The sequence below is a fragment of the Chiloscyllium plagiosum genome, chromosome 4, assembly GCF_004010195.1.
Source record: "Chiloscyllium plagiosum isolate BGI_BamShark_2017 chromosome 4, ASM401019v2, whole genome shotgun sequence".
NCBI classification, from domain to species: domain Eukaryota; kingdom Metazoa; phylum Chordata; class Chondrichthyes; order Orectolobiformes; family Hemiscylliidae; genus Chiloscyllium; species Chiloscyllium plagiosum.
Window position 1 is genome coordinate 68,503,586 of NC_057713.1, and position 12,197 is coordinate 68,515,782.

Sequence of the window (12,197 nt, forward strand, 5' to 3'; positions counted from 1 at the left end):
TCACGGGCAGGGTTCCCATCCTAGACATTTTTATTATCCCCAAGTTTGATCTGTTATTTCGGACTAACTTTGCTCACTTGCTCAACAATATTAGGCAAGATCTCCTAATATGGGAGGCTCTTCCAATTTCAGTGCTGGGCTGAATATCTCTCATTAAGATGAACGTTCTTCCTCGTTTGCTTTATCCTATGCGTATGCTCCCTATGTTTCCCAGGTCAACCATGCGGAAGCTTATGGGGTGGTTTGCTTCCTGTGTCTGGCATCGTGGGCGGCCCCTCATCAAACTTACTAAATTGCAGTTGCCTCAAGGAGGGGAAGGAGTTGATTTCCCAGACATCAGGAGTATCAAGTGAGTTCCCTGCTCTCCTTTGTCAGTGATTGTGTAGGCAACGATCCAAACTCAATATTGCTGGATATTGAGGCCTCCCAGGCAAAGTACCCTGTTCTTCATGGATAAGATGAGGACAATTATGGACTACTGCCAGAACCCCATTGTCATTAGTACAATCAAGGCATGGATGGCAATGCGTCAGAATGAGGGTTGCTTATCCAAGACGTCGCCACTTACACCTATAGTTGGCATGCCAGGGTTCTGACCAGGGATGATGGATTCTGGGTTCAAAATATGGGCAGCGAGAGGAGTTTCTAATTTGGGAGACTCATTTGAGGAGGGAGGTTATGATGTCTTTTGAGCAACTGAGCCCCAAATACAGGTTGCCCAGCAGAGATTTTTCTATTTTTTTCAGGTTAGGGATTTCATCCAGAAGAAGACTACACTTATCACTAAGATACAGAGAGGTTGTTGCTATGTTCCACAAGCACCCTTTCAGTTAGTGCCCTCTATCGTCTGCTGGGTGGCAGAGTCTGGCAGGATATTAACTGGTTATGTGAGGTCTGGGAGAAAGAGCTAGGAGTGGAGATCTCTTCTGAAACATGGGAGAACATATGAGAGAATACTCAAAAGATCTCAGTCTGTAATAGGATATGCGCTACGCAGTTAAAAGTTCTGCACAGGGCTCATCTGGCACCAGACCGTCTGGTGAAGTTTAAAAAAGGGGCATCGTCAGTGTGCCCCAAATGTAAAATAAGTGTAGGTACTCTTACCCATTGCTTCTGGACATGCCACAGGCTCAGTGTTTATTAGGGCACTGTGGCAGGAGAGATAAGGAGCGTATTGAGGACTGAAGTCAAAGTAGACCCGATATCTCTCCTCTTGGGTCTACCAAATTTACTATCTTTAGACGGGCATGGAAAGAAACTATTTAATATTCTTGCATACTGTGCACAGAAGAATATTCCGATGAATTGGATCTCTGAGAACCCACCGGGCTTGCTGGGATGACAGAAATTAATTATGGAGCACATTCCCTTGGACTTTTTTTTTTTTTACAAACATGGTGCACCACACAACAGGCCATTTTTATAAGACGTGGCAGCCCTACTTGAGCTATTTGGATATAGATTTGTCAGTTATCTTAACTAGGGCGTTTGTTTAACCAGAATGGTTAGATTTGTCAAGCCCTGGGCCCTGGAGGGGGTCTGCTGAGTTAATACGGGTAGATATACAACGCTCCCGTTCATTTGGGAGCTTTGCACCGAGCATAGCTGTTCTGTATTTTGTGGATTTTTTTTTGCTTTTCTTTCTTTTTGTTTCGGTGTTGCTTTGCACACAGCATTAGGGTCTGTTCCGTATTAGAGGGTAGGTTAGTAGACCGTAGCTTTATTGTAATTTGTGTTTTTTTTTATTATACTGATATTTGTTATTGATTGTATTTTTCAATAACTTTGCATGTTTATAAAGTTTAAAAAATTGCTAATAAATATATTTACAAAAAAGCACACACAGTATGTTAGCTTTTATTGTTAGAGGGATTGAGTTTCAGAGCCAGGAGGTCATGTTGTAACTGTACAAATCTCTGGTGCGGCCATACTTGGAGTATTGCATACAGTTCTGGTTGCCGCATTATAGGAAAGGTGTGGAAGTATTGGAAAGGATGTTGCCTGGTACGGAGGGAAGTTCTTATGAGGTCTTATGACTCTCAAGGCTGTTTTTGTTAGAGAGAAGAAGATTAAGAGGTGACTCCGAGACATACAAAATGATCAGATGATTAGATAGAGTGGACAGGGAGAGTCTCGGATGGTGATGGCTACCATGAGGGTACATAGCTTTAAACTGAAGGGTGAGAGATTTGGTACAGATGTCAGAGGTAGGTTCTGCTTACAACCATAGTAGACTTGCCAACCTTAAGAGTATTTAAATGGGCATTGGATAAATAGGTGGATGATAATAGAATGGTGTAGGTTAGTTGGGCTTCAGATTGGTGCCTCAGGTGGCACAACATCGAGAGCTGAAGGGAGTGTACTGCGCTCTATTGTTCGCTGTTCTAAATTGGGTAGACTGTTCCATATTCAGTATAACAATTTGTTTATTTGATGATATCTTATTTTCCAATTTAGAAGCACATCCAGTGCAACAGGCCAATCCAAATCAAATGGCTACATATATTCCTGATATGATTCCTACCCATTTTAATGTTGTTAGACCTGTACCTTGAAGCCAAATACTTAACCAACAAATTGGATCCCAGTCACTGTCAGACACTTTTTTTTTCCCCATCTTACACAATCTGCTGAGTGATGTTGTCAACTCATTTTTGAAAATTGTCAATCCATGAACACTCAGGTCCAATAATGGCCCAGGAGCCTCCTTCAGCATGTAGCACATGCCAAGGCCATCCACGTTTGTAAGGCCATTGTCCTTCTCTCCAATGTTTTCTTGTTCACCAATCCCATTGCAATTTCGTTTGCCATCTTGGCAAATGCATGTGCCAACTAATTTATTTCATAAAGAGTTGATACCACACTAATTTGATAGTACAGCAGCAAAGAAGTACTGCCAGTTAGAGTATTCAAAATTCAGACTATACTTGCTCCACTTCATACAGTGATCCAATGTCTATTCAGATAATGGAGTGTGGGGCATTTGAGTCGAAACACAGGGACATACTGCACCAAGGTGCAACATCCATTAAAGTTAGTGGCCAAGCAGGAGTAAGCTGTATGGTTACACACCCACATGGTGATTTCCATAGAGTTCAGGCTACATTTTTTTTATATTGAAACAGGTGTTCTGTCCATACTGCCAACATTCATGGGGCTCTCCATCAAAAGGCAGTTTAATTTCTAACTGCATTATTGGCTGGTTCTTTATGCAGGTCTTGGCCTGTAATTATGTAATGACAGTAGTGGGTAAAACCCTACCTCCCTGCCCTATTTGTCCACACTGTACATCAGTCATCAATAGAATGTATAATGATGAGTATCCCTTTGGGTGCCTCCTGGTGTCTCAGACATTCTCGACCCTTGAGCTTTCCATCGATATCTGGTGCATTGGCAGTTTCTCTCTTATGGCATCACAATGTTGATAGCTAAATGGAACATCTCTGCGAAGATTGCAGTCTAGGATTGGAGTCATCTGAGTAGGGGAGCCAGCTCCCACTGACCTAGGATGTGGATGCACAAGGGCTTATATTTTGCAGGTACAGATCAGTTGTTCTTACTCCTTGCTGTGTTGTCCCTTTCCTGCCTCAGTTGAAGCAAAACAATCAGAGACACAGTATAGTTTTACCTCCATCTTTTTTCAGGGCCCTGGAGGGAGAGAGAACGATCGCCCATGTGCACAGGGACATGAGTTCTCTGTCTTCTCTTGAACAACAGATTCTTAATGAATTATTTAGTCACTTACAGGGAGGAGCATCCAAATAAGGCAATATCTATATTGACTGGGTAACTGTTATGATCAGCAAGCATAAACAGTAAAGTTTAAGCCATATCTGGCATTATGCAATGAATGATTTTAACCTTAACTTGGCTTCAAATAAATGAATGCTTTTTACCTTGTTTAACTGTCTTTACATAATGAATGCTTCTTCATCTTGTTAACTGCTTTACGTAATGAACGCTTTTTCACCTCTTAACCCACTACCCTTGCCTCCAGCACCTCATTGTTTACTGCAAGTTCTTATCTGTTCAAAATCATGCGAGCTGAGCCTTTGTTTCACAACCCAAAGCTTAACTCTTTCCCTACAGGCTCATACCATATACACTTTCTCAGATGAACCTGCTGTAGCCATTCATTGTATAGGTTAGGACTTCCAGGTTGTAAACTAGTCAATTGTATACTTTGCACCTTCCTACTTCTGTATCAAGGGATAGCATAATTAAACTAAAAATCTCTTTGTTGTACATGACCTGGCCCTTGTGGGTAGTCAAGGAAATAACACTAATGGTTTGCTAGGTCGTAAAAATTCAGTTTTTGCTTGGTGGACCATTAATTCCATTCGAGTATTGTACTGAAATATCACAGGCACTGTTAGTCAAAGTAGTGCCAAAGTACAAAGACAGTGCTTGCACAAAGTTTGTATTTGCCAGGATATTATTGGTATTCATGCAGAGGATAGTGGCATTATTAAGGGCATTTTGATTTAACACATGTATACAATAGGTAAGATTGCTTCCACAGAAGTAGGGGGCTGACGAGTAATGGAGGACAAGAGGTTAGTAGGTATGGGAACACTATCATCTGTGTCCGATCTGTATATGGTGCTACCCTTACTCTTCCTTACTCCCAGCCTGAGGACTAATATTCTAATAATATACAACAGTCTTACCTTCACGATGGCCACTTTTCATAATGACTCAAATGTATCCACTTAATTTTTCTTTTTCTTTTAATTGCAGTTGGTGGCATTAGCAGACATCATATAGTCCTTCCCATCTGGGCATCAATGCCTTTTGGTTAAATCTTTTAACCAGTACTTGATCACCTGGTTGGATGTCAGGATTTAATGATTCCACAGTTAGTGGTACCTCTTGCACCTCAGCCATCTGTAAATGATACATAGTAATAGCATGAGTTAAATTCACCAAGTAGATCTGCATTTCATTATCTACTGCTTACAAATCTCTAAGATGACTAGGCTTAATCTGATAGGGCAGCCTTCCAAAGACAACTTCTGCTGGAGTAAGTTTAGTTTACTTACGGAAAAGGATCCGTATCATCATCAGAGCAATTGGGAGCATATCCAACCAGAGTCTGCCCGATATGTCAGCTTAGCTAATATTGTTTTTAAGGTACTATTTGTTCTTTCCACCACTTCCAACGATTGTGGGTGATTGGAGCGATGCAGTGTTGCTTAATCCTTAAAGCTTTGCAGAGTTCTGCACTTATCTGTGCAGCAAAATGGAACACCAAACCTAAGTATAATGGGCTCTCAACAAGCACTTAACTATAGAACATAGAACAATACAGTGCAGAATAGGCCCTTCGGCTCTTGATATTGTGCCGACCTGTGAACTATTCTCAGTTCATTCCCCCTCCACTATCCCATATGCTTATCCAAGGACTATTTAAATGCCCGTAAGGCAGATGACTTAACTACATTGGCAGGCAGGGCATTCCACACCCTTACCGCTCTGCGTAAAGAACCTGCCTCTGATATCTGTCTTAAATCAATCACCCCTCAATTTGCAGCTATGTCCCCTCGTATAAGCTGATGTCATCATCCTAGGAAAAAGACTCATTGTCCACCCTATCTAATCCTATCATCTTGTATGTCTCTATTAAATCCCCGCTTAGCCTTCTTCTCTCCAATGAAAACAGATCCAAGTCCCTCAAGCTTTTCCTCATAAGACCTTCCCTCCAGACCAGACATCCTGGTAAATCTCCTTTGCAACTTTCTAATGCATCCACATCCTTCCTGTAATGGGGGCGACCAGAACTGTACACAATATTCCATGTGACGCCACACTAGCGTTTTGTACAGTTGCAGCATGACATCATGACTCCGGAACTTAATCCCTCAACCAATAAAACCTAACAAACTGTATGCCTTCTTAATAGTACTGTCAACCTGGGTGGCAACTTTCAGGGATCTATATACATGGACTCTAAGATCCCTCTGCACATTCACACTACCAAGAATTTTTCCATTGACCCAGTATTCTGCCTTCTTGTTTTTTTTTTAATCCCAAAATGAATCACCTCACATTTATCTGCATTGAACTCCATTTGCCACCTCTCAGCCCAATTCTGCAGGTTATCCAAGTCCCCCTGCAACATTCTTCCACACTGTCCACCACTCCATAGACTTCAGTGTCATTCGCAAACTTACTAACCCATCCACTTATGCCTGCACAGAAGTGGTCCCAAAACAGATCCTTTTGGCACATCACTCGTAACCAGAGTCCAGGCTGAATATTTTCCATCAACCGCCACTCACTGCCTTCTTACAGAAAGCCAGTTTCTAATCCAAACTGCTAGATCACCCTCAATCCCATGCCACTGCATTTTCTTCATAAACTTACCATGTGGAACCTTATTTCATGAAGTCCTTGTACACTACGTCAACTGTCCTATCCTCATCTACATGCTTGGTCACCTTCTCAAAAAACTCAATGAGGTTTGAGAGACACAACTTGCCCTTCAAGAAACCATGTTGACTATCTCTAATCAAATTGTTGCTTGGTAGATTATAAATCCTCTCATAATCCTTTCCAAAAAAAACTTTTCTGACAACAGACACAGGCTCACCGGTCTATAATTACCTGTGTCATCTCTACTGCCCTTCTTGAACAAGGGCAATCCTCCAGTCCTCTGGTACTAAATCTATAGACAATGATGACTCAAAGATAAAGGCTAAAGGCTCTGTCATCTCCTCCCTAGCTTCCCAGAGAATCTTCAGATAAGTCCGCTGGGCTGTATGGGGATTTATCTACTTTATCTACTTTCAACCCTTCTAGAATTGATAACACCACCTCCTTACTAACCTCAATCCTTTCTATTCTAATAGCCTGTATCTCAGTCTTCTCTACAATATTCTCCTTTTCCTGAGTGAAAACAGATGAGAAATATTCATTTAGCATCTCTCCAATCCCCACAGAGCCCACACACAACTTCCCACTTCTCTTTAACTGGCTCTATTTCTACCATAGTCCCCCTTTTATTCCTCACTTATAGAAAGCTTTATTCTACCTGCTAAAGACTGCTCATGTCCTCTCCTTGCTCTTCTTAACTCCTCCTTTAAATCCTTCCTAGCTAGTCTGTAACTCCATTACCTCATCTGAACAATCAAGTCTCAATGTCATATAAGCCTCCCTCTTCCGCTTAACGAGAGATACAATTTCTTTAGTAAACCATGGTTCCCTTACCTTATCACTTCCTCTCTGCCTGTGATCCCAGGACCCCAAAGACATACCTATCAAGGACACGCAATATCTGTTCCTTAAACCAGCTCCACATTTCAACTGTCCCCATCCCTTGCATTTTGCTACTCATTCTATGCCTCCTACATCTTGCCTAATCGCATTATAATTGCCCTTCCCCATCTCTTGCCCTATGGTATGTACCCATCTCTTTCCATCACTAAACTAGACATAACCGAATTATGGTCACTCTCTGCAAAGTGCTCACCTACCATTAAATCAAACACCTGGCATGGTTCATTCCCAAACATCAGATCCAGTGTAGCCTTCCCTCTTATCGACCCTTTAGCATACTGTGTCAGGAAACCCTCCTGCACACATTGGACAAAAACTGATCTATCCGATGTACTAGAGTTATAGCATTTCCAGTCAATGTTGGGAAAGTTAAAGACCCCATAATGACCACTCGGTTCCTTTTACTCCTATCCAGAATCATTTTGCCAATCCTCTCCTCCACATCCCTGGAACTTTGCGGAAACCTATAAAAAAAACTCCCTCTCCTGTTTCTAACTTAAGCCCATACCACGAGTCCTCGTCAAAAGTTCTTTCAGCCACCATTATACTGTCCTTGACTAACAAAGCCACACCTCCCCCTCTTTTACCACCTTCCCTGATCTTATTGAAAAGGAACCTGCAACATCCATTCCTAACCCTGCTCTCTCCATGTCTCCCAAATGGCCACAACATTGAAGTCCCAGATATCTATCCATGCTGCAAGCTCTCCTACCTTATTCTGGATACTGCTGGCATTGAAGTAGACACTTCAAACCAGCTTACTATCTACCAGCACACTCCTGTGACCATTAAATCCTGTCCATGTCCTCCCTATTCTCATCATCCTGTGTACTGTAACGACACCTCAGGTTTCCATCCTCCTGCTGAGCTAGTTTAAACCCACCCGATTAGTACTAGCAAATTTCCCACCCAGGATATTAGTACTCCTGTGCTTCAAGTTAAGACTGTCCTGTTTGTAGAGGTCCCACCTTCCCCAGAATGAGCCCCAATTATCCATATACCTAAAACCCTCCCTCCTGCACCATCCCTGCAACCATGTGTTCAGCTGATATTCTCTCCCTGTTCCTCACCTCGGGTAACAAACCAGAGATAACAAATCTTTGTTCTAGCTCTCAGCTTCCACCCTAGCTCCCTGAAATCCTGCCTTACATCCCTATCCGTCTTTCTACCTGAGGACCACAACTTAGGGCTGGTCACCCTCTCCCTTCAGGACCCCAAAGACATGATTAGAGACATCGTGGACCCCAGCACCTGGGAGTCAACTCACCAACTGAGAGTCTCTTTTGTTCCCAACAAACCTTCTATCTGACCCTCTAACTATTGAGTCCCCAATGACTAACACTCACCTTCTTTCCCCCCTTCCCTTCTGTGCAACAGGGACAGACTCTGGTAAGTAGTCCCCCCAACAGTATCCAAAACTGTATACTTGTTTTTCCAGGGAAATGATCACAGGGGACCCCTGCACTGACTGTGTTTCCCCCTTTTAACAGTTACCTGGCTTTCTTTGCGCTTATGAGTAACAACTTCCCTGTAACTCTTATCACAGACTCTGCTCCCGAATGATCCGAAGTTCAAACTCCCACACCAGTTCCCTAACGCAGTCTTGAAGGAGTAAGAGTTGGGTGCATTTCCTGCAGACGTACTTGAATGGGACACTAATAGTGTCCCTCACCTCAAACATCATGCAGGAGGAACATTCCTCTCTGCACTGCCATTCCTGCTAGTCCCCTTATCAGAAAGTAAAAAAGGAGAGAAGCTTACCTGATGTGTCCCTAGTGTTTAAGATAGAGGTGGTGGATGGGTGGGAGGCCCTACAAGGGTAGGGTCTTGGGTTTAGAAAACACTCACTTATATAACCAAGGAGGAAAAAAAACAAAGTCCCTCCTTTCCCAGAAACCTCTGCTCTCCGATGTCATTAGTGACTCACTTTTCCCAGCAGGCCCCTGGTCCAAGCTCCTGCTCCTCCTGCTGCTGAAATGGAGGGTTCCAATGCTTGAGGTAAGGATTTAAAGATTTACATTAGTGATTCACCTTTCCTGGAAGGTTCCTAGTCCAAGCCCCCGCTCTTCCTGTGACCACATCTGCATTTCTGAAAGGATACGCTTCCACCCATCTGCTAAATAAATCAACAACAACAAATATTTACAACCATTATTACTGGGCATTTGAATAAAATCTAATTGTAAGCGTACAAAAAGTCCCCATGTCAGGGGAGAATGGTATTGCCTTGCCTTAATTGCTTTACCAGGATTCTTCAACTGGCATATATGGCAAGTCTTTGGTCTGCTTCTTGATGTAAAGACCAGTCTGGGCAATACCAAGAAGATAGAATTCTGCCAACTAATTCTCCTTAACCTTTAAGAGGATGGGTACAAGTGTGGGGTGGCGCAACAATTCGCCCATCCGGAAGGTGCCAAATTCCATTAGAATTCTGCAGGCAACCATCCTTCACCCATGACGCATGCAAATCCTTAGCTTTGTTTTGCAATTCAATAACTTCTTTTATTAATGGAACAGATAGGGGTTGTAGTTCTGAGGCCCAGATGGGAGAGTCTTCAAAAGAGAACTAATAAAACTGCAGGAGACGGAAGATGCCCTTAGCTGCAGCAGCTGCATGAGCATTTCCTTTGTCTACTTGATCAGTTAACGTTGTGTGAGCTGCATGTTTAATAATGGCTATCTGGGAAATAATTTAGTAAGTAACAAACATAGGATAAAATCACCATGTTTTATGATGCTACGTGTTGAAGTCAAGAATCCTCTACCTTTTCAGAACTGTCCAGAATCATGAGAGACTCCAAAGGCATATCGAGAGTCAGTGTAGATAGTCATAAATTTTTTTCCACAGCAAGAATGCAAGCTCTAGTAAAGGCAAATAACTCAGCTGCCTGTGCGGACAAATGAAAAGGCAGTCATCCAGACTTGAATATTACAAGGTCCAAGCAAACACTATATCCTAATCATATTAGTACCATCAAAGCTTTGGGAAAAAAAATAAATAAGGAGAGACAAGATTAAATAAGAGGTTAAGCTAGCCAGTAATACAAAGGAAGACTAAGTTTCTTTAGATATGTAAAGAGCAAAAGAGAGGCAAAAGTGGACATTGGGCTGTTGGAAAAATGATGGGGAGATAGTGGGGAACAAGGAAACGGCTGAGGAACCGAATAATTAGTTCGCATCAGTCTTCATTGTGGAAGACATGAGTAATATGCCATAAATTCAAGAGTGTGGAAGGACAGAGCAGAGTATGATGGCTATCACCAAGGAGAAGGTGCCACTAAAACGGAATGGCCTGAAGGTGGATAAATCACTTGGACCAGATGGACTACACCCCAGAGTTCGAAGGGAGATAGCTGAAGAGATAATGGAGATATTAGTGATGATCTTTTAGGAATTGCTAGAATCAGGGAGTGTACCAGAGGACTGGAAAAATCACTAACGTGACACCCCTTTAAAAGGGAGTAAGGCAAAAGATGGAAAATTACAGACTGATTAGCCTAACCTCTCATGGGTAAAATCCTGGAACCTATTGTGAAGAATGAGATTTCTGAATACTTGGCAGTAAAAGGTAAAATAGGGCAAAGTTAGGATGGTATCATCAAGGGGAGATCATACCAAATTTGCTAGAATTCTTTGAGGAAGTAACAAGCAGGTTAGACCATGGTGAGCCAATGAATGTTCAAGAAGGCCTTTGACAAGGTGCTGCACAGGAGGCTACTGAGTAAGATAAGGGCCCATGGTGTCAGAGGCAAGGTGTTAGCATTGATAGAAGCTTGGCTATCTGGCAGAAAGCAGAGATAAAAGGATCCTTCTCAGGAGGGCTTATGCCCGAAACGTCGATTCTCCTGTTCCTTGGATGCTGCCTGACCTGCTGCGCTTTTCCAGCACCACATTTTCTTCTCAGGATGGCAGCCAATGACAAGTACTGTTCTGCAAGGCTCAGTTTTGTTACCACAACTTTTCACCTTATACATTAATGATCTGAACTGAGGGCATTCTGACTTAGTTTACAGATGATACAAAGATCAGTAGAGGGACAGGTAGCATTGAGGAGGCAGGGAGTCTGCAGAGGATTTGGACAAGTTAGGAGACTGGGCAAAGAAATGGCAGATGGAATGCAACATGGAAAAGTGTCAGGTCATGCACTTTGCTCAAAAGAATAGAGACATGGACTATTTTCTAAATGGGGAAAACATTCAGAAGACTTAAGTGCAAAGAGTTAAAAATCACAACACCAGGTTATAGTCCAACAGGTTTAATTGGAAGCACACTAGCTTTCGGAACGACGCTCCTTCATCAGCTGATTGTGGAGGGCTCGATCGTAACAGAATTTATAGCAAAAGTTTGCAGTGTGATGGAACTGAAATTATACATTGAAGAATCGATTGTCTGTTAAGCCTTTCATCTGTTAGAATACAGTGATAGTTTCACTTTTCATGTGTAAATCACAAAACCCTTTTTTTCTTTAAAGTTGCATTCTTGGTTTAGCTGTTAACAATGGTAATAGCTAGACAATATGTTGAAGGTGTTAGCCCCCTGTGTTCTCTGTCTATGACCTGATGTTTAGATTGATTCTAATCTAAAAAGTGAGATAACAGAGTTTTACATAAATTCATGCAGTTTTTGAGCTCAGTTCTACATGAATGTATGCAGTTTTTGAGCAAATTGCAATGTAACTCTGCTAAGTTCGGTACCCATAGGGAGGGCCTCAACAGGGACCTTGGGTTCATGTCACATTACAGGTGATCACCATTGCACCACACTCACTCACACACTCATATACACACGGACACAGGTACACACAGACGCGCATACAGACACCCACACCCTTATAGACACACACACTCCCACACTCTCAATGCACCCCCTCACAGACGTAAGACACTCTGCACTCACTACACACACACACTTTCTCACAC

General features: G+C 42.4%; 1 long non-coding RNA gene across 2 annotated transcripts in view; it reads right to left on the reverse strand.

Annotated features, from left to right (window-relative positions):
* Nucleotides 1–3,177: 3,177 nt before the first annotated feature.
* LOC122549108 overlaps nt 3,178–12,197 on the reverse strand; it is a 28,121-nt gene continuing 19,101 nt past the window's right edge. Inside the window, exons 1-4 of one of the 2 annotated variants that reach the window (XR_006311416.1) lie at nt 10,044–10,160; nt 9,310–9,394; nt 4,671–4,887; nt 3,178–3,503 (exon numbers count right to left, since the gene is read on the reverse strand). This is a non-coding gene — a long non-coding RNA (uncharacterized LOC122549108). Of the gene's footprint in view, nt 3,504–4,670; nt 4,888–9,309; nt 9,395–10,043; nt 10,161–12,197 lie in introns of those variants that run through there. The other variant, XR_006311415.1, reaches the window with a different exon arrangement.